Below are 18,369 nucleotides of genomic sequence, written 5' to 3'. Positions count from 1 at the left end.
CAGAACTGGTGATATATATATTTTGTGGCAGCTGTTTACACCAAAGTCTTTCACCTTGCTTGACAAGCTTTGCTGCATTCCCTGTCATTGCTTAGGTTATGATTTTTTTTAGCTTACAAAAAGAGAAAAGAGAGAGAGAGAAAAAAAAAATGTATATGTTAAAAAATCTAATTACATACAGCAAGCATTGCAAAAAAAGACTGCAGGAAATGTAAATGAGACATAAACAGAAGTAAATGGGCTGTAACTCTGCATGACAGCAGTATTCTCCTGTAACTGCAGAACCACCCACTCTAAACAGGCATAAGCAAACGCTCTGAATATTTAGAAAGACTTCAAAATATTTTACCCAGGTGAAGCTGTGACAGCAGGAAAAAAAATGCCCTTTTAAGAGCCCACAAGAGGATGTGAAATCTTTACATTACGGCCAACCCATAACCCTAATGGATACAAACTGTCATCAGGCTTAATCCCCGGGCCACGTCATGGCAGTGCCACCCAGAGAGCGCCGGGGCCAAAGGTAACGTCACGTTTCCTGCATTTACAGGATGAGGGTTGGTGTCCTGGTGGGTATATGGTCGGTTTACATCACGCTAAATGAGGAGGAAGTGATGCGTTTATGCTGGGTAAATCTCTGCTGAGCGTACAGGATGATGCAGCTGCCTAAAGTTTACCTGCTGGATGTAAACCATGAACACACACACACACACACACATGCAGACATGTATAAACACACATACATGCTATGTTTATGTCCCCCCCCCCCTTCCTCAACCTCTTGCCTCGCTCTGTATTGTGATGTACTGTACCTGCTAAATTGTAAAAACTCTCCACGCTGACACATTTATAAACCAATGCCTAATTACAACGCAGTTCATTCTCAGTGTGTTTGTCCTTTCAAACTAATTTCTCTATGAAATCCATCCATTACCGCTTCGCCTCGCTCTCACCTTTTCACCCATGTAAACTTCCTGCAGGTCTTGAAAAAAAAAAAAAAAAAAAAACCTGCTCCAAGAGGATTTAACAAATTGGGAGAAGGCCCAGATTATACATGGTTAAATGATTAAATCACTGAGGTACAGAGCCAACACCAAAAAAAAGGGAAAGGAGAAATAAGGAAGAAGAAGCAGAAGAAAACAGGTCAATGTGCACCCACAGAGTGCTCTGGGGAAGGCAGGAGATAAGAGTTTATCACAAGCGTATAAGTAGATACCGTTAATCCTCCTTCTGTGAGTGTTCTACATGAAATAAATCTGTGACTGACAAACTGGAAAGATACTATTGTTTTAAAGGTGGATGAGGTACAGAGGGGATGGAAGGGTTGGTGGTTATTGTCATAAGATAAGCACGTTAGATAATCAATTCACGCCGGGTTGATGAGCGGCGTCTTTCGGAGGACGCGGTAAACAAGGAGAGAAGGATGTGAAAAAGCAGGTCTCTGTGAGGCAGGTGAGACAGGCGGGGCGGCGGCGGCGGTGGCGGCGGCGCTGTGCTTAGCTGGTAAATGTTTAGCCCCTTAATAATTAATCCCACAGACTTGCCAAAAGCAAGATTGATTATTCTATTAGAGGTGGGGATCAACAATGACCTGACTGTAGCTCTATTTCACACACCGTTTGAGTGGCGAGAATTACCACCGCTGTAATGCACACTGCTTTTTTTTTTTTTTTAATACTCTGAGCCATGATAATATCATACAATATTATGATATCACATGTAGTATCATATATGTGGAAGATGTGGACTATCAGGGTTGAGAGAAGGCAAAAAATACATTTCTCTTTTAGTGTGAGCTGTTAATTACGATAAATTACAGATTAATAAGAGAAAAAAGGGAGTTTCCTTGAAGACAACTGAGTCATAACATCATCTCATACTGTCAGATGCGTTGAAACTCCAGTTTTGTTGTTTTTTTAATGTTCTGAAAGGTAAGTTGAGAAACTTCTCCATCCTTCAAGTTTCTCAAAACCTTTCAAAATGACATAAATTCTGTGCTTGTTAGTTAGTTGATCAGAAAGCAATGAATCCCTTATAGCTGCTATTTTTCTCAATTATTTGATTAATCATTATGTCTATAAATTGTAAGATAAAATAGTGAAAAATGCCTGTTATGATGTCCGAGAGTCAAAGGAGACGTCTTCATGTGTCTTTTTGTGTTTGACTAACCCAAAGATAATCAGATTATGATCATGAATGACAGAAAAAGACAATAAATCATCACATATAAGGAGCTGAAACCAGCAAATATTTGGCATTTTTGATTAAAAAATGACTTGAAATGATTATTTGATTACCAAAATAGTTGCCAATTAACTTTCTGTCAATGGAGTAATCGATTAATCGACTAATCGTTGCACCTCTACAAGATTGTTGATTGAAGATTGATTGTGAGACCTGTTCACAATCTAAACCACTTTACTTTTATTAGACTTTGCTGATTTTGCTTGTTTGACTACAGCCGTTAACAAACGCTGAGTGTGCAACGCTTTGTCACTTAAGTAACAGGTTTTCAATCACAATCGTTGCATGTAACATTACTGTGCACCTTGGATTGGGGACAAATATTTTCAACAAAATCTCAGTGATTTAGTCAATAGTTTTGCTAGCATAGCATCAAGGAACTTCATTCTCAAGAGTGTGACAAGACAAGACTCAGAGCAGCAACAGGGAGCCTCTTTATAGACATGAAAACCTAAAGTTTAATCATGAGGCTGCAGCAGTAAATAGTGTTGACTGTATCAGAAGAGCAGGACTGAAAAGCATCAACTTATAATGACTGTATGACCACCTGCATGAGTACGAGGGTCGGGGTCTCAGCTGTTTGAAACTCAAAAGGGTCCTGCGAAACCTCTAAAAAACCTCTGAACAGAGACTTTAGCTACATTTAACAGGAACAAAGAGGCCTGACTCGCTTCAGGTCAAACATTTTGATTCTGTACTTTCACAGATATGTCGGGTCTCCGGTCATGCTGAGTGTGCAGTCTCACTTCATCAAGCACTTCATAACTCTTCTGCCGCCTTGTTCGGTTTATTTCTTCCAATCCTCGTCTGCCTGAGAAACACGACAACGAAAACTGTTAGAACGTTTTATGGACTGTTCAGATGTCCCTCTGCTGCCAGGATTTTTTTTTTAAATTTCCTACTCTCTCTGTTTTCTGGAAAACCTCCTCATCCACTCCGGCTTCCCTCATCGGCTCCAACACATCCTCATAATTAAACGACAGTATAGGTCTAAAAACGACCTTTAGTTGCATCTAACAACTGCAGTAATGCACTCCAGCATGACCAGTAGCAGCGTAATACGCCGCTTTCCCGAAACCGCTACAAATCGCTGTTAAAAAATAATTACGGTTTTATGGTGTGACAACGCTGTGGTTAAGGTCTCGTTAGCTTTAGAGCACAAAAACCACTCGGTTAGACTTAAGGAAAGATCATGGTTTGGATTAAAATTATGATCACTTGAAACGCGGTTTACACTTCCTTAAAAGTTACACAAACCTTCGTCATTAAGGAAACAGTAAACACCGACTCGACTCTCTAGACTCGCGGTCGGAAAACGTGACACTCGCGGTTGGAAATGGGAAGCGAACATGTAGCAACCCCTTAACCATCTCACTGCAAACCCAGTGGGCGGATACTGGGAGTCCGCAGATAGACCTACTTGCCTAATCATCTAACATTGACGTCATCTGAGCTGCGTCATAATTACAACGGCCACTAGATGGCGTGAAAGTAACTATAGGTTGTGTTTTTGGCGGCCTGAATTTTAAACTTATACTGTTGTTTTTCTTGTGAGCTCACACACACACACACACACACACACACACACACACACACACACACACAGAGCGAAGCCACATATCAACAGAGTATCTAACCACTGGGAGGCAAGAGATCCACAGAGGTGTACATTAACATAAATACCAAATCTGCTGGAGGAGAGAGAGAGAGAGAAGTGTGTTTGTGTGTGTGTGTGTGTGTGTGTGTGTGTGTGTGTGTGAAGGGGTGGTGGTGGTGGTGGTGGTGGTGATGATGGTGGTGGTGGGGGGGGTGGGAGAACAATGCATTCATTGTGTGCAGATGGAGGATATGAGAGAGAGAGTGAGAGAAAGAGAGAGAGAGAGAGAGAGAGAGAGAGAGAAGTGTAGAGTGTAGCTCCATCTACAGGCTGAGAGATCACACACACACACACACACACATAAACACACACACACACATACTAAGAAAAACACTTGCTCATTCTTGCTGAAAAATACAAGTTGTCTCACACACTTTTTCCCCTCTACATCTTCCCCCTCACACACACACACACACACACACACACACACACACACACACACTCTGACGCATTTAAACACTGATTTGCTTCAAAAAAATACTCTCTCTCTCTCACACACACTCACTTCTACATGCACATTATCTTGTGCACACACTCTTCATCCTCTCTATCCTCCACTCATCTATCTTTTTTTTCTCTCTTACACACACACACAAGCTGATACACACTCTTTCAAATTTTCACACACACACACTATTATATGTCTGTCTCTTTCATTTAAAACCACACACACTAATTCATTTTCCTGCTCTCGCATGAACAAAAAAAAAAAAAAAAAAAAACTCTCTGCAAAGGACAGACAGAGCCGAGTTCTTCAAAGCTCTCTTTTAACATCTCCTAAATTCTGTTAATAATCATCTTAATGGAGATTACTGTTTGCAGGAAAATAAAACAACACCGAAAATTACAGCATCATCCTGCTTCCCTCTCGAGGTTCGTTAAGATCAGGTAATGCAATTAAAATCTAATTAAAATCACATTAAATCGCCTTTAAGCGTCGTTGTTTGTGTCAAGCAAAAAGACAGGATCTCTTTATTAGCAATGCTCACGCAAACGCGGAGACACTCGCAGATAGAAAAAAAACCACAGAGATACGCGCACGTGTGCACGACGGCGTTAATTCATTCACACGTGTACGAATGAACGAGACACCTCGCAAGAAAAGAAACACACACAAACAAAAGCTTAGATACTGAAGCTTCTCGGCGGCACATTTAAGGTGATTTTTGATACATATACAAACAACAAAATGGATGTAATGACGTACTGTATCGCTCAGGTGTGAAATTGACCACCCTTACGAAAAAATCACATGTGAACTGAGACATTTCACATGTGATGTTGTGATTTCACATGTGTATCTTAAAATTTCATACGTGAACAAAGACAACATGTTCTCAGCTTTACATGTGATTGTTAACTTTACATGTGAAAAAGATAAAGTCACATGTGCCCTTGAATGCATCACATGTGCCCCTGAAGTTTCACATGTGAAATGTCAGAAAACCACATGTGTCCCTGAATGCATCACATGTGAAATGTCCCAAAACCACATATGTCCCTGAATGCATCACATGTGCCCCTGAAGTTTCACATGTGAAATGTCCGAAAACCATGTGCCCCTGAATGCATCACATGTGAAACATCCGAAAACCACATGTGCCCCTGAATGCATCGCATGTGAAATGTCCCAAAACCATGTGCCCCTGAATGCATCACACGTCAATTATGTGATAACTGTGTGATGTGTTTTTTTCATAAGGGCAACTTGAGTGAGTTTAAAAAGCCTAAAAAGCCTTTAAGTTTGTTTTCAATCATCATTCAAATGTTTAAAAAGCAGCAGAGTCTTATGTGACGGCACTAAAATCACAACAACACCGGTTATTTCTCATGAGACGTTTATGTAATTGTGTGTTTGTGCTTTTCTCACTGGTTCGAAGTGGGCACAGCGTTGTCGCAGTAGTAGGATTTTCCATGCACCAATTAGAGTTTATCAATATAAGAATCATAAGTTGAGTAGTTTGCTTTGCTTACACAGTCCCGATGAAACCGATAAGCTGAGTTTTTTGACTTTTAAACTATAATTAATTGATAAATCAGGACGTTTTTTTTTCCTGCTTTCTTATTATTTTGTCAAAAACTGAGGCTAATGTGGTCGATATGTAAATACAGTGCAATACTGGGTGGAAGAATCACCAGAAGGTCACTGGTTCTCTTCCAATCAGTTCAAAGCAAACAGAAAGTATTTGTGGCAACAATAGTTGAAAGGTGAGAAAAGTACAAAGCGTCACATGAGATACTCGGTTTAACTTCATAAATGTGAAGCAGAAAAACAGCAAAGATCTCAGCTGACTTTCCCAGGATATTAGAAGCTTTAAAACTGCCCCCCCCCCCCAAAACTTAAAATCCTTTTGCAGCCCATGAAGTCCCCAGTGAAGCCAGTTGGTCCAGCTCTGTCATCACCTCAGCGATAGCTCTCCCATACACTTCTAGAAATTAGCGGCATTATGCAGAATCAGGTAACAAGCCTTCAGTTCCTCTTGCCTTGACTTAGCCCAAGAGGAAATTCACAGTGATAGCTTGACTAAAAGGCTGACAAGCATGTGGGAAGAGAGGGGGGGGGGGGGGATCAAGAGTCCATGAAGTCCTGGTCCACTTCCTCTTCATCTGTTTGTTTGCTCTATTTCTTCTTAAATCCCTCTGTCAGAACTCTCCGACACCACACTGAAAAAGTATGAAAAGGGTTCAAACTGGCTCCGAAGGCTCCGTTGTTTCCTCACAACTAATCATTTTTCACTCAACTACAAAATGTCAAGACAGCATCTATGTTCCTTAAATACATTTTACTGCTTAAAACTACTTATTTCCAAAGGCTGAAACCTCTTTCAGTAGCACGAGTGAAACCCCAGCATCTGTTTAAAACCAAATGGGTTATAGAGGCCAAACTCTAATGCAAATTGACATTTTCTGTATCCAGATGAATATGAGGCATTTCTTATGTAAGCATCTAGCTCTCTGCCCTAATTTTCTTAAATAATTATAACGTTATGTTGTATTGATCTTGGTAAGGAAACCTCCGTTCCTCTTCCCCTCCTCCAACAGAGAGGTCAACGGTCAGAATAACAATAGCAAACAATGAGAAGCCTTACTTTGGCTCCTACTCACTAGATCACCCTGTAAAATCCTTTAAATCTCCAACACGCAACCGCATGTTACTGATTTTCCTTTTCCCAGTCACTTAAATGCAGCAAACCGCTCAGGTGCGATCACATCAAGCTGCATCCTCGCAGCGGATGCGACGGCAGAAACCGAACCTGACATTGCAGAACTGAGAAGTAATTAGAGGCCGGTGGCGCCCGCGCTCCTTCGTCTGACACCAAATCAATGCAGTTTTTCCGCGTTATCAATTAAAGACGTGTAATTACAAGCGTGGAGAATTGCCTCTCACAAACAGTCAGGCCAGAGACGGCCCTTCACCGCCGGCTGGCTTCAGACCCACTCCTCCATACGCTGCACCTTGACCCCGCCGCCTCGAATGAAATCCTGGAGCCACAACGACCCGGGTTGTTTATGGATTTTATGGCGTCCGCTCCAAACACCTGAGCAATAAACTCACTGTAGCGTGCAGCACCGAAATGCCGTACACTTGGTAGCGAGCCAAAGTGCAAAATGTATTACTCAAGAGCCCAGCTCCCAATTGAAGCCAGCTGGGTTTGAACCATTAGCCGGTACAAGCAGAGACAACCTGGTTGCTGAGAGCTCCGACACTCCTGGGTAAATGAAACAGAGGGCTCTACACTGCACCCCCCCACCCCCCCACACTCCCTCCCTCCCTCCCAACATCCACCCCCTCCACCCCGCGGCCTCCCATCAGCACCTGGGAAAATGGATTTGAAACGAGGGCAGCTCCCTACACCCCCCCCCCCCCCCTCCTCCTCCTCCTCCCCCTCCTAAATGAGCAGATGGAAGCTTCCGCAACGATTATCACCACATTACCTGGGAGTCTGTTGACGAACAGGAACAATACAGGCGGCGCTAATAAACCCCAATCAAACATGACACCCCCGCTAATGTCGCTCACTTCTCTATCCCTACAAGGCAGAACTAGTCGCACTGATTCGTTTTCATCAAACGGCGCCGGCTACAGCTGCATTTTCTACGAGCAGAGGGGAGAGAGTCAGTAGAGGTGATTCCTCTCATAGGCCTCGGCGTTGGTTCGACTTATGATCATAAAAGTGTAGTGGAGTCATTTGTAAGACATATATACAGACATGTAGCTCATGAATTTTACTCTTGTCAGGGTAGGAACAGCATTCAGACCATCGTGAGACTCTCCAGTGAAGACAGATAAAAGGGGCAGCAGCTCCCTTAGAGTGCACACGTGTGTACATTATATGCATACTTGGCTATTCATATGTATGTTTTTAGTGTATTTCAGTGTGGATAGATAGACGAAAAGTGATGCTTGCCAGACCTCAGTTTATATCATATGAACTTTGCTCAATGGGAAATATAAGATAAAGATAAAGACTTTCAAGATTTTTTGGTTTTAAACCTTGAAAAATGAACATCTCATACAGTCAAGCTCTTGCCAAACGAGTTCACACAATGCTCATTAATTAAATCTCTCTGTATTTCATGACATATATGACATTCCCGCACTGGCCGGATGAATGCATGCACACAGAGACTTCCGGTTAGCTCTCTGCTAACTTGAATGGGGATAAAATAATGTAATCGTCCAAATGCATCAAATTCTGATAGTGAAACGAGTCATTTCGTTGGGTTTTGTGACGCTCAAAACAGTTTATCCACCGTTTTACAGCCGCAACAGTAGTAACAGAGTAGGCTACGGTGGAGCCTATGACGTAAGTACGACAGTGTTTTTGTAATTACTCTCGCTGCCAGGAAGGGGAGACAAAAGTCTCGACCGACAGAGAGCCCAGGAAAGGTTTCATAACTGTACTTTCCTTACAAACAAACACAGATCTACTGACTTTTCTACTGAGAACGAACTCAAATAACTCACCTCCACCTGAAACCTCCACCTTTAAATCACATTCTTTAAATTTTCTTTATGATTTGCGGTAAAAGAAATCACCCTCAGTATATGATAGAGTCATTTGTGCAAACACCACAGCAGAGGTTTCTCTGGCATGCAACAGACTTCACACTTCTCGTCCTCTCTCTTCTTTTGTTTAAGTGTTAGTGCTCGGTTTTCTCCCTCTGGGAGTCTAGCACTCTCTCTCTGTCTCTCTCATGCCTCCTTTTTTTTTTTTTTACCCAGAAAAGCCCAACTGTAACAACAGTGGTCTCTAAACAACCAGGGGATTCCAGACGACTGACCTCAGCGCTGTTCGTCTACCGCTGAGATACAAATATTTACCCCTAACGCGTTCAGCTCAGCCGTGAGGGCCGCCCCGCCATGAGAAACGCTCCTCTGATTGGGCCCCGCCTGGCTTGAATGCCCCTGGAAAACAAGTAAAAAAAAAACTAGCCCCTCATTTGGTCTCTTTTTCTTCTCTCAACTGAAAATATGCATGTCAGTGTACTAAGTGACAGTTATGCAATAAAAAGAGCAAAACTGGAGTCGAGGAAAATTAGGAAAGCGGTTAAGAAAGCTCATGTAATTCCCCCGTTTTATGGTAGCGCTCCAGAGAGGGTTGTTTGAGCTGCAGTTTGGGAGTTTTAACAGATTTGAGCAGCTACAGAGATTAGTTTGGAGACTGATTAGCTGAGCAAATAAATTATTTTGCTTTGGTAAGTGAGACTACAGCTACCTTAATAAGCTGCTACATGCCTTCAAACTTCATGAACGTCATATTGAATATCTCTGCTATTCAATGCTGATACTGCAGGTTTTGGCCTTCGTCAGATCGTGACCTCCGTTGTGCACTGGGGCGGTTTGCAAAATGAGTGTGAAGTGGTCGGGCAGAGAATGAGCGACACATCTGAGGCCACGGACGCTGCCTGCAAAAGGACGGATTGGATTGGGGGGTCAGAGTGCTGGTAAAAGGAGCTAGTTGAGGTGTTTCAGCACCTGATCAGGACACCTTCCCTGTGGAGGTAATCCACACAAGTCCAACTGGAGGAATTACATCCCATTTGGCTCGGGAATCCCTGATAAGCATCTCCTGGACGTCGCTGTGGTGTGGGCTCATGGGCGACCTTACCGTGACTCAGACCTGCAGAAAACAAACCACAGCTCCGTCTCTGCCGGCCAGATTTACCAGTCCGCTCTCTTAACGACTCCACCTACTGACATGAAACTAAACCGATGAGATGTTTATGTAAAGGCGCAGCTCCGGCGTGCAGCAGAGCTTACACGGCGCCTAAACATAAAAGTAAAAGAACTAAGTGTTCATTTGTTGCTTAATTGACAAATTGACTAATGTGGCTTCTTGTGTACATTCTAGTGCTTTAAATTTTGCACTGATGATTGAGTTTTTATTGCTCTATAACGAGGTATTGACTCCCCGTCTGGTCTTATCAGCTTATGTTTCCCAGGTGGTGTATGCGCTGTGATTGTATGTGTTTTATTATATGCTTTAAACCTCTCTGCAAACAAAATTTGATTTGATCTTTTCTCTCTGAATAAAAAACCTCCTTGTGCTTTGATTTTTTTTTTTTTTTTTGTTTCTTAAGAAATTAAGATGGATATGCAGACTGTGCTGCTTGTATCACCACAGAAATAACCTAAAAGATTAGATTTCTCAGATCTGGGTGAATTGGATAAATCACCGTGCTCTGTAAAAACACCACTAAGGGTCTGAAAAAGTCTGAGTACACAATATATTCCTTTTCAAAGCACCCGCTGCAGTAGTTTGTGTTTGACACTGATCAAGCATAATCATCAGGCGATCAGGGCTTGTTCGTGTGTGTGTGTGTGTGAAGAGTACACACTAACACACACACACAAAGAGCATCTCCCCCCCCCCTCGCTCTCTCTATCCTCCCAGTGCAAGTAGAGCTAACCACTCCAGGGAGCTGGAGACTCAATTAATGACATACATACAGCACTTCTTGCAAGAAGTCAGGAAGAAGGAAAGAAACACACAACTGCACATATGCACATTAAAGGCTGTTCTATACTGTATGTCTGTGCATGTGCGTGTATGCAGCTCTTATACTCGTGTGCATATAGTACAGTATGTAGGCTAAGGCCGGCCTCTGGGAAATACTGTATGCTCTTCCGCGTTATCCGCCTTGGAGCTTTAACATATCTAACGCACTGTAACACAACTGTGAGAGATGCACTTTTTTATTTTTCCATATCGTAAATTACAGTCGATTCTTTTTGTCAAAGCTCCAAAAATATTCCCGTCATGGAAAGTGGAGACAGAAATGGGCAGAAAATGTATATATGACCTGCTGATTAATGCACCAGAGACCCTCCAAGTATGTTATAAAAAAAAAAAGAAAAGAAAAGGGGGTCATTTGGGAAAATGTACACACTGCACTGTTTTTACTGTTATTTTCATTTACAGAGAGCTGCAGAGAGACTCCCTCTTTAAAAACAAAACAGAAACAAGGAGTAACAAAGCTCTGTATACTGCGTGTTTGAACTGTTCACACGCTCTTGTCCTCATGAGCGCTGTGATTGTTGTCTGTTCAGCACTGGCAACTATTTAGATAATCGAATAACAGTTTTTTTTGCTCAAAAACACCAAACGTTTGTTGGTTGCAGCTTTTAAAATGTGAGGATTGAAAGCTTTTCTGTGTCAAACATGACAGTGAAGTGAATTTCGTTCCATTTTGACCTGCAGGATCTCAGAATATATAACTATTATCACTTTTTTTGGACATTTTATAGTTGTAACCGTCAAATTAATTGATTGATCTACACATTACGCAACATTTACTTTATTGTTTGACTTATTTGAGTTTGTAAGGAAAGTGCAGGCTCTCTGTAGCCATTTGAAGAATTCAATTGTTATATGTAGTGTCAATCCAGTCATTCATGAGTCAATCATGGTGAAAGATCTGGTCCTGGTCCTGTACTGAATCTGGTTTTCCATATTTTTGTCATCCGACTATAAAGATATTAATGAAGAATTAACATTTCTCTTAGTTTGCGTCTCCGTCTGTCTCGTGAACACAATATCTCAGGAACTCCTTGAGGGAATTTCCTCAAATTTGGCACAATTTTCCACTTAAACTCAAGGATGAGCTGATTAGAATCTGGTGGTGAGAGGTCAAAGGTCACCGTGACTTCACAAAACACACGTTTTTCGCCGTAACTCAATAATTCATACGCTAATTATGACAAAGTGTCACGCAAATGTCTAATAGGATAAAACGATGAAGGGATGACATTTTTATATCCGAAAGGTCAAAGGTCAACTTCACTGTGACATCATATTGTTCAGCGAAAAACACTTTTTCTGACTGGTTATTCAACACCAGAACTCAGGAACAGATGTGAGTGAAGCATCCATGTTTTAGAAGTTGTAGCTTCTTTGCATTTTGCTTTCCACAATCTTCACTTCCTGTTTCCTCTGGTGGTCCTCCACAAGCTCATTGATTGTGCTTAATATTGAGCTTCAGGTTGATTATCTTTGCACCATCCTCTCTAAGTGAAGACAGCATCTTTCTCACTGGAAATGATCCACTGGAATCATTCATGTCAATATTGTGATAAAAAATACACTTAATACCTTTTATTAAATTCCTTCAAAGTGCAACTTGATTGCAACTTGACTGGTTGGCGGACGCGGACAACCGCAGGGCGATGTTTCTATTTTTTTCCTAACACACAGACATCTCTTTTTGGAAGTGAACTCTTCATTTCACACCTCTGTGATCCTCCACAGACCAAGACCTCACCTCCTCGCTCTGTCTCTCCGGCTTAGGCATGGTCGGCTGCCGCTGAGGGGTCGCTACTTGGAGGAGGGACGGTGGGGTGCTCACAGATCCAGAGGTCGAAGGTCATTCCTGTTCTCCTGGCAAAAAAGGTGAGAGGACCAGAGAACGGGTCAGTGGTGCTGAAATCTCATTTAAGAGATTGACCCCCGAGGGCCCCGGCTCGAGTCGGTCCGGCGCTCGGAGGTGTCGTCACCGGGGGATGATGTATAGGTTCAGGCTGAGAGAGGAGCCCCCCCCCCACCCCCCCGGGTGCAACACACACATGTTCACATGCACACACCTAGGTCGACACAGCGCTGATGCACAGAGCTTCGGTGCATGTCAGCGTGGTAACACATCTTTCATCAGATAAGATGAAACTTTAAATGAGCCTTGTGTGGAATCTGGGACGTTACGACATTAAATAATAACAGAAGGACAAAGAAAACGAGGGTGTAGATAAGAATGAAGCAAGACGAGGTCAGAATAATACACAACATTTAATCTCAACATGGAAACAGGTTAGACAGAGATGTGTAGGTCACTGTATGAAAGCTGGTTCAACTGAAAATCTATAAATTCACATTATATAAACTGCAATTTTATATTATTTCTATCACTAAAAAACAGTAAAATATAGTAATATACTATGTTACATAACAGTGATTCACTGTACATCATATAGGATAGAGGATAGGTGGACTATATATATATATTATTATATAGATTATAACAATTTAATCCAGACCAGGAGCAAAATTTAACTACAACCTGACTTTGACCACTTTTGAGAGACACATCACTCAGCTGTCATCATGCTGAGCTCTGGTCAATAAAGACACAATAAAGATAAAGATACAAAATAAGAAAGGTTGATAGAGAAAAATATGCATTTAAACATGACTGGACTGAGAAATACGTTACGAGCCCATTGTGATTAATTTGCAATGAAACGGTGGCCATAATGACATCACTACGACACCAAACCTGCCTGTTTTGAACAAAACAATCTAAAAAACACAGAGATGGGAACCACAAAACTGAACCAGTTGAAGTCGTCACATCAATACTCCAGCAGAATAATTAAAATCTCACATTTTTAACAATGAAAACAGTGTTTAGACAGCGTCACATCTACAGAAATGCTGTTCATGTACAGAGTTCTGGGTGTTTTATACTGAAATATCATCATTTACTGGACCTTTGATGCTGTGGAAATGACTTATATTTGAGTTCACCTTCTGTAAACACAAGCTTTACTATTTGCACTTCTGCACACCTCACATCATCACATTAAAGCTGAACTTGTCACCTGCGCTGGTTGACGACAAGTAACTGCAAATTGTTGTCAAGCCGCAACGCAGGTTCATGTTTACAAAAGCAGTGCGAAAGAAAGATCTAAACACCAGTAAGACCAGGTTCACTAATGTGTTAAAATTACTGCTGTTTAGACAAACTGAGTGTTCAGATTTCACTTTTGATTTGTTATGTCCTGCTTTTCCTGTTATTTCCTGAACATATGTGACAATGACATTTAATTTGAATAAAGAATAACTTATGTTGTACCTATTAGTAGGGATTTTTTTCCTCTGTTGCAGCATTTTTACATTAAAAATCTTGCTCAGTGCAGCTTCATTCTAAGTTCGACACACAGCCGACGTTCAGGAACTTGAGCTGACACTGAACCTGATGTAAGATGGCAGACGACGGGAGAAAAATTGAGATACGTTACAGAGATAAATTTCAGGTGGCAGGGCTAGATAAGCTCATTGTGTCACTTTCTCTCTTTTTTTTTTTTTTTGCCTCTTATCTGTGTGCTGTTGGTCGAGAGCCAAGTGGAATCAAAGCGTCGGGTATCAGAGCGAGTGCAGGGGAGTGTGTTTATATTTGTATTGTACCTTCGTGAGGACTTACTGGAGGTTTTTTTTACATTTTTTACAAATGTAGGATATTTTGGCAGCCGTCACTTCTTTAAAAGGGCAATTTGAGGGTTTTGGGATTATGGTTGAATCTATGCATTACCCCATTTCCCCCCCTTATGTTTGCATCAGTAAACTGGCTAACAGATACAGCTAATCTAAGCTATTGAATGTATTTGGAAGCTGAGGAGGTAAAGCACCTCATTATACCTACTCTGAGCTTCTTTCTCTCCTGCTGTGACTTATTTTTACGCATTTCCTCCTTTAAATTTCCTTTCCCCCCCCCCGCCCCGTCTCCATCTACCCCTTCTTTCTGTCAGTCTCATGCGTCAGGGACGCCACATGGCTGCGTACACGCAATTTGTGTTACTTTCTTGAATTATTGCGAGTAGTACGGGGCATTACGGCGAACAGAAGGGAGCAAAGACAGTGAAATGAACCCCTCATTGATCTCAGTATTGAGAACATCTGCCCCAAACCTGAGGGGGGTTGGAAGACTCAAGAGGAGCTGCAAGAAGTTGAATGCATACCAAGTGGTTTAGTCAGGTATATATAGTTAAACTTTATAATCATAATTTAGTGCATTTAACTGAGAGTTAATTTACAAAAACAACGGGAGAAAAGATATAAAAACATGGAGGAAAAAGGGTGTTCAAACCACAAAATATGAAATTATATAACTGTGAAACTGCTGAGTTTTAAGACGCGATAATATTTAAAACATTCGCTCTGATTGAGGAGAACGAGGGGATAAAAGGGCAAAAGCTAAAACTGCCAGTTTATATGCAGAACATTTTCTAAAAGAAGTAATCAGACAGTTATTTAAGTTCATATAAATACTTCAAACAGGTTTTTTTTTTACAGGGAACTTATCCTATCACTTTGAACTTTTATTTCATTTCAGGCTCCATTTACTTATATACTTATATACTAATTTGGTAACTTGTCTTATTCTCATGAATAACTGGCCCGTAAGATTTAATAAAATAACACTTTATTGATCCGCAGGGGGGGAAATTATGTAACAGTAGCACAAGAACAAACAGACAACGTATAGCAGGTACAAAAAGGACAAAACAAGCAGGAATAAAAACATAAAAATGGGGAAAACTAACCATAAATTCAGTTTCAGCCAATGCGTTTACAGTAAACGTCCAATTTTCGGTATCAGTCCCCGAGAATAAAAGACAGAGGACATCTTAAAGCTGCCTTTTCAACAATTATACAACAAAAAAAATCTGCTGTAAAGGAGTCAAGAGATCCGGTTCTGCACTCACAGGAGCAAGAAGAATTGAATGCAGCCACAACAAAGCTTGAGCTTTGACCACAAGAGGCTTCAACAATTTTGTGGCCAAAAAATTCATGAACTACTTGGCTCGCGAGCGGTATCCGAGCAACAATGTCACACCCCCACCCCCCCCCCCCATCTTTGGAGGCTGTCAAAAGTTATTCTGGGAAACGTAGGAAAACTAATTGAAGTACAATTATAGAGGGAAAGCGGGTTCGACTGAAACGTAAGTTAACCCACTTCATCACAGAATAACTCCTGCAATGCATTGAAATCACAGATTGATGATATCTAGGAGTGTAACAGTATCTGAAGGAGGGGTTTTCTTTTAACTGCCAGCTGCTGGAGGTTTGCGGTGCAGCTGTTATTAAATAAATGTCCCATCTTAAGCTCCATATCAGGATGGCGTGGAGATCAAACGCAGGGGGGGCCCCCGTTTGAAACCTGCCTTAATTATAATAAGAGGAGAGCTGAAGTTCAAATATTTATCAAATTGTAATCCTGACGCTGTATCCGTTTCACACAAGACGAACGCTCCGACGGACCTGACAGTTTCCCTTACGTCCAGGCGCTGGACGGGAGCATGTGCAGCCTGAACGCTGCCACATGTGGGGCTGATTATGAGGGGCTGAGTGTTTACGGTGGACCCAGATGTCGGGTGTTTAACATGGCACGGGCCGAGCGGCGAGTTTTGACAGCTCGCGGTTCAGCTCGACCTACACTTTGGTTGTCGGGTCGCTGAGACAAAATGTCAAACACGCAGATAAGGGCCAAGTAAATGTGATTACGGCAATTCAGTTTCCCCCGCTGCCCGGCCAATCTGTCCAACATCGGTCAACACCTCGCCTGTGTTTGGAGGGAAAGATCCAAGGCTGCAGGGCTTCCTGAAAACCACCCACTGGTTACAGTAAAAGAGATGGATGGATGAATAAATAGATGACTAATATTATGAAAGGAAGGAGAAGAGTGGAGGGATGAAGACTCATACAAATTTGATTAACTTGTCACTGATGAGAAGGTGAATCAAAGAATGGAAGGAAGGATAGAAGGAAACCAGTCATGGTGACGAATCAAACAGCTTGTGAGTGAATGAATGGAAAGATAAGAAATCTGCTAAAAGGAAAGAAGAGCAGAATTAAGTTTCTGTCTATAAAATGTCAGAAAATAGTGAGAAATGCCTGTTATAATTTCTTAGAACCCAAGGAAACATCTTCCAATGTCTTGTTTTGTATAACCAACAACCGAAAACCCAAAGATATTCAGTTCATTATCATGTAGGACACAGAAAAGCATCAAGTCTTCACATTTGAGAAGCTGGAACCGACATATGTTTGGCGTTTTTCCTTAAAAATGACTAAAACGATTATTCGCCAGTTTCTGTCGATCGACTCATCAATTAATTGACTTATTATTGAAGCTCTAAAAGGAAGAATGACGATTGTGTCTTTCAGACTAAGGGAATATTCTGCCAGCAATGAGGAAAAAGAGGGAAGGAAGGAAGGATAGAAGGAAACCAGTCATGGTGACGAATCAAAGAGCTTGTGAGTGAATGAATGGATAGATAAGAAATCTGCTAAAAGGAAAGAAGAGCAGAATTAAGTTTCTGTCTATAAAATGTCAAAAAATAGTGAGAAATGCCCGTTATAATTTCTTAGAACCCAAGGAAACGTCTTCCAATGTCTTGTTTTGTACGACCAACAACCGAAAACCCAAAGATATTCAGTTTATTATCATGTAGGACACAGAAAAGCATCAAGTCTTCACATTTGAGAGGCTGGAACCAACATATGTTTGGCGTTTTTCCTTAAAAATGACTAAAACAAATATTCGCCAGTTTCTGTCGATCAACTCATCGATTAATTGACTTATTATTGAAGCTCTAAGTGAAAGAATGATGATTGTATCTTTCAGACTGAGGGAATATTCTGCCAGCAATGAGGAAAAAGAGGGAAGGAAGGAAGTAAGAACCAGGAAGTAATGTGAAAACAGTTGAATGAGCTGTTGGTGAATGAACTGAATGGATAGATGGACACGTTTTCCCCAAAAATGAGGAGTATTTTCGTCAATCAGATCAAAATAAACAGCTTTCCAATTTAATTTAGATTTTAATAACACTATTTTTATTATATAACATAAAATATTATATCAAAAAGGCATTTAAACCATAGGTATTTAGCACAGGTGACTCTAGAAGGACTCAAACCTGTGACTTGCTTGGACCGTAGAAGAGTCCTCCATGTGTTTATCAAGGTAAAATAAAAAAAAAACTGATAACCCTGAGTATCCGCAGCCTCGAGGGCAATCACACATTTCAGAATATGCTGCTGTCAATTTAATATTCCTGGCCTGTGGGGGAGTGAGAGATCAGGTGACCGGGGTATAAATAGGCCATCCGCCATCGGTTCATCTCAGCCGACTCCTTGACAGGATCAGAGTGACTGAGGACTGACTCTGATGTCACTCGAAATCAGGACAGATGT

The 18,369-nt window shown here is 41.4% G+C and overlaps 1 protein-coding gene across 3 annotated transcripts in view; it reads right to left on the bottom strand.

The window, feature by feature from the left end:
* zeb2b (zinc finger E-box binding homeobox 2b) overlaps positions 1-18,369 on the bottom strand; it is a 461,952-nt gene that overhangs the window by 323,880 nt on the left and 119,703 nt on the right. For all 3 annotated transcript variants that reach the window (XM_067583059.1, XM_067583061.1, XM_067583062.1), the window contains exon 5: positions 12,665-12,780. The gene's annotated coding sequence lies outside the window, so the exon portion shown is untranslated. The remainder of the gene's footprint in view (positions 1-12,664; positions 12,781-18,369) is intronic.

The sequence above is a fragment of the Thunnus thynnus genome, chromosome 24, assembly GCF_963924715.1.
Source record: "Thunnus thynnus chromosome 24, fThuThy2.1, whole genome shotgun sequence".
Taxonomy (NCBI): Eukaryota; Metazoa; Chordata; class Actinopteri; order Scombriformes; family Scombridae; genus Thunnus; species Thunnus thynnus.
Note: the sequence above shows the minus strand (reverse complement) of the source record. Positions and strands in the feature narration are given on the sequence as shown.